Source organism: Giraffa tippelskirchi, chromosome 13 (genome assembly GCF_054371585.1).
Source record: "Giraffa tippelskirchi isolate mGirTip1 chromosome 13, T2T-mGirTip1v1.2.pri, whole genome shotgun sequence".
Classification (NCBI taxonomy): domain Eukaryota; kingdom Metazoa; phylum Chordata; class Mammalia; order Artiodactyla; family Giraffidae; genus Giraffa; species Giraffa tippelskirchi.
The window spans coordinates 39,788,323-39,793,318 of NC_137287.1; the positions used below are offsets into that span (position 1 = coordinate 39,788,323).

The following is a 4,996-nucleotide window of genomic DNA, read 5'->3' on the forward strand; positions in this document are numbered from 1 at the left end:
CACGTGACTCACGTCTCGGTGCTGCACTGCCCAGTGATCCTGCTGCTTTATTTCAGTAATTTGTATCTTCTGATGATGATTTCAAATCTCCTTTCTATAAATTTCTCACCCCGCTCTTCCCCTCTCACTTTTACCAGACAATCTTAGGTCCCACAACAAACTGCTTGAAAGGTTTGCCTGTATCTCTGGCAACTCTAGACCGTCTTCCCTCTCTTTCCCTCAAAACTGCTCCCAAGTCACTGATGACTTCCACGTCACTGAATCAAAGCCACACCTTTCCAGTCCTTGTTTGGCTGAATTTATCCTTCCTCTTGGCGTTCACTGTCACTCACCTCTTGGAGACACTCTTTCTTTTGGCTGGGCTTTCGGTATTCATTCCTTTTATCCTGAAGGCCTGGACAGGTTATTGCAATCAGAGACACAGTTCTTACTAAATATCTCACAGTAAACATACAGGTAGGTGTTGCCCCCTCACCCAGGACTGCACCTGGGGCCGTGTGTTGAGAGCAGGTCAGTTGTTCCACACCAGCAGGTGCAGGACGGCAGGAAACCTTGTCCCTGCTGCTTGTGAAGGGCCTTTTCCTTTCCTGGGAAGGATCTCCTCCTTACTCTGGCCTTTGATATGTAAGTAAAGCTGGTACCCACCCCAAAAGGGTCCTTCTGCCCATTGTCGCTCTGCCAATGGAATTAGTTGTGTTGAGAAGCAAAGGACCTGAAAGGTGGGAGCCCTCCTGTACGGCCCATGCTCTCCAATAGACCGCGGGCGGGGCTGCTCCATAGGGCTCTCGTCAGCGGGGCAGGGGTGGAGTTGGAGGGTTCTGGGAGCAGAGACAGGCGCAGCTGCTCCAGGTAATGGGGCTCACAGGGCTCGTTGACATCTTGCATTAAGGTGTCCTATGCAGCGTCAACGCACATGGCCCCCCTGCCCCAATCAGGAGCGTCAGCCAAGCTGGTTCACACCAGGAACTGCGGTTTGAAGGGCCAGGAGCAAGGCCTCTGAAGGTATCACCCTGTGAGCAAGAGAAATCAGACAAAGCACAAGGCAAAGAAGGTTAGTATTTTTATTCCTAAGTTGGTTTTTTCTTTTCTTTTTTTTTTTTTTAAACCTGGTAACTGTTCATAGGCTTTGCTGGCAACAACATCTCTCAAGGAGCCAGATCTTGGCCTCATCCCTTCTTGAAATATAAATTCTTAATGAGACAGAGCGCCTTCGGGGGACCTACCCTGAGCTATAATATTTAGTCTCCTTGGGGAGATGAGACTATGAATCCTTTCAGGTTGGAGCAATTAATTAGATGAATGGCTGGAGATGTAAGAGACAAAGAGCCTCTGAGAAACCCCAGGGAAGTTTATTTCCCCACAATTTCCCCCCTTGTTCCTAGAGGAGTTTTAGGTCGCAATTCAGCCACTTTAACCAGTCTAAGGAAACCTGAAGTTGATGGGCACCAAATCCTCTTGGCTTGTCTTGCTGCTGCTGCTGCTAAGTCGCTTCAGTCATGTCCGACTCTGTGCGACCCCATAGACGGCAGCCCACCGGGCTCCCTCGTCCCTGGGATTCTCCAGACAAGAACACTGGAGTGGGTTGCCATTTCGGCTTGTCTTAGGCAACATTTAATCAGCAAGACCCTTACCTAGCAAAAGAAATTGGTCTCAGCCGAAGTCCCCCAAGTCTTAGATTCAGGCATCTAAGCAAGTCCCTCAAAACTTATAGGGACTATTTTGGGAAGCAGGTGGCTTCCTCCTTGGGTTTCCATGTTAACCTTTTCTACCTGATCCAAGGCATTGTAGGGAAGCAAAATTTTTCACCCCAAAATGTGCCTCTTTGTCAAGAGGATGACTTTAGGTAGAGTATTTTTAAGAAACAACAGACTCAAAGTGTTTCTTTTGACCATCTCCTTAACTGTTGAACCGTTTAGATAAAGGGGCTGGCCCAGGAAGAGAGCTACCAGAGATACCGAGAAAAAAATGTGGGCCAGGTGAGGTCAGTTCAGTTCAGTCACTCAGTCATGTCCAGCTCTTTGCGAGCCCATGAATCGCAACACGCCAGGCCTCCCTGTCCATCACCAACTCCCAGAGTCTACCCAAACCCATGTCCATCAAGTCAGTGATGCCATCCAGCCATTTCATCCTCTGTCGTCCCCTTCTCCTCCTGCCCCCATTCCTTCCCAGCATTAGGGTCTTTTCTCATGAGTCAACTCTTCGCATGAGGTGGCCAACGTATTGGAGTTTCAGCTTCAACATCAGTCCTTCCAATGAACACCCAGGACTGATCTCCTTTAGGATGGAATGGTTGGATCTCCTTGCAGTCCAAGGGACTCTCAAGAGTCTTCTCCTACACCACAGTTCAAAACCATCAATTCTTTGGCGATCAGCTTTCTTCACCGTCCAACTCTCACATCCATACATGACTACTGGAAAAACCATAGCCTTGACTAGACGGGCCTTTGTTGGCAAAGTAATGTCTCTGGTTTTTAATATGCTTTCTAGGTTGGTCATAACTTTCCTTCCAAGGAATAAGCGTCTTTTAATTTCATGGCTGCAATCACCATCTGCAGTGATTTTGGAGCCCCGAAAAATAAAGTCTGAATTAGGACAGGCTAAACATTCACTATATTAAGACCATGCATGTGTCCCCAGACCTAGTTCTTTGCCTAGGTCTGGTTTTATAAATGCTGGTGATAAACCAAGTCTGATTTACATGACGCATCATCTGTGGGAAATGTCTGTGACTCTAGGTATCTGATCAACCTTGAGAAATGGTAGCACAGCTAGTGTGATAACTTTTAAAGATAACCATTGCTAGTTTGATGATGACCAATTGCCATTAAATGAGTTGTAAAAATTACTGTGTTTTATTTTTTAGGTGATTCTGATATTATTAGAAGCATGCCAGAACAGACTGGTGAAAAGTAAATCATGTACAATTTTTCTTTAATAAAACTGGCCAGAGCTTGTTTTAAAAAAATAAATAAATAAAATAAAGTCTGACACTGTTTCCATTGTTTCCCCATCTATTTCCCATAAAGTGATGGGACCAGATGCCATGATCTTATTTTTCTGAATGTTGAGCTTTAAGCCAACTTTTTCACTCTCCTCTTTCACTTTTGTCCAGACGCTCTTTAGTTCTTCTTCGCTTTCTGCCATAAGGGTGGTGTCATCTGCATATCTGAGGTTATTGATATTTCTCCCGGCAATCTTGATTCCAGCTTGTGTTTCTTGCAGCCCAGCGTTTCTCATGATGTACTCTGCATATAAGTTAAGTAAGCAGGGTGACAATACATAGCCTTGATGTACTCCTTTTCCTATTTGGAACCAGTCTGTTGTTCCATGTCCAGTTCTAACTGTTGCTTCCTGACCTGCATACAGGTTTCTCAAGAGACAGGTCAGATGGTCTGGTATTCCCATCGCTTTCAGAATTTTCCACAGTCTCTTGTGTTCTTTTATTTCAACTGGGGTTTATTTAGGCTTTCAATTTCTAGATGAGAAGGGGAGAAAGCTGAGAAATACTGTGTAATTGACTTCACCCCAAAATATGTATCTCTAAATACCACAAATTAATTTATAAGAGACAGAAGATATACATGATAAAGAATTAGAGTCTAGGCTAAAGGCCATGCAGTGTTTATTGGAAAGGCAAAAGTTCAAATGCTTCTTCTGTGGCTACTTCTTTTGAAGAGAAAAACTTCTCAGTTCCAGGGATTTCTGCCAAAATAGCAAAGTTTTGACCAAATAATGATTACTCCCACCACCTTCAAGCTACTGCTGTTTGAATGAGAGTGAATAACCTAAGAGCAGGCAGTCTTTCGGATAGCAGAGACCTGGTAAGAAAAGATGATCTGGGTCATGCACGTTCTTGGTCTTGTGAACTTACATTTGAAAACAAATTCAGATACATGAGGGAGAAGAATGTGAAAGGTGCCATGAAGCAGAATTGGAGAGTTATGGTGGGCTGAAGACTTTGGAATAGACTCATAAGGAAACAGGGACATGATACATAGGCAGAGAAGGCTAGACCTCGGAGGGCGATCAGAGAAGATGTGTCCAGGGGAGTAAGGATGCTGTGAGAAAAGCCAGCTAGCTCATGGCGGTGGTCGGGTGGGCAAGGGGTAGCTCTCCCTCAAGCTTCCTCTGCACGCGATAGTTTTCCAATTCCACTTCACATGAAGCTTTACCACAAACTCGCTTTTTCTTGAGTCACCATGAAGGAATTTCTGTTGTTTGCTGCCTCAAGTATAAAATTACAGCACTGCTTCTCAGTAATTAAAAGGAAACCAAAGGATGTTACTGGAAGGTCTGTGGTTCAATATAAACATACAGGGAGACCCTTTGTTGCCAAAATGTCTACAAAAAAGATGTGAATTTCATGAGAGAAACTAAATAGAAGAGAATATTCTCCCTTACCAAAAAAGTCTGGTTTTCAAAAAGGAAGCAAAAATTTAGAGGGACGAGGTTTGATAGCAATGTATTAATTCCAGAGATCTGCAGAAAATTGGTTTGCCTCTTTTAAATATCCCTATGCTCATATGCCTGGAAATTTATTATTTTCCTATAATATTTATTAATAACACTATCAATACCTTTAAAACATCATGGTCTTTATTAATATCATTAGTTCTTAGTCTCTTATGACACTTATGGGAAAAAAATCAAACATAATGCTGTCTACATCTAACAATGCATCTGGTCATTTGCCAACTACAGTACTGCACTTGTTAGATAAGGGCCGTTCAGTTTAGATGGGAAGTTTGCTTTCTCCTAAACAGCTTTAAGTCCATGAGGTGCTTGCATCTGTTTGCTCATCGTGAACATCCAGATGCAGAGCTCCAACTCCATCCTTACACAGTGAGCTGTTCCGGGTTCCTCTTTGAGGACAAAAGTCCTCAGCTGGACATGCAGTTTCTTTCTCTCGGTACTTGGGGCTCTGTTCTCTGTGTTGTTTTGTGGCACCAAGAATGTAGGACCAATTTTCGTAAAGTCAGGGGGCTCCATCCTTTCT

The 4,996-nt window shown here is 43.9% G+C and overlaps 1 pseudogene; it reads left to right on the top strand.

Moving 5' to 3' along the window:
• Positions 1-2,536: 2,536 nt before the first annotated feature.
• On the top strand, positions 2,537-2,684 carry LOC145533591 (small nucleolar RNA SNORA72; annotated as a pseudogene).
• The last annotated feature ends 2,312 nt before the right edge of the window (positions 2,685-4,996 follow it).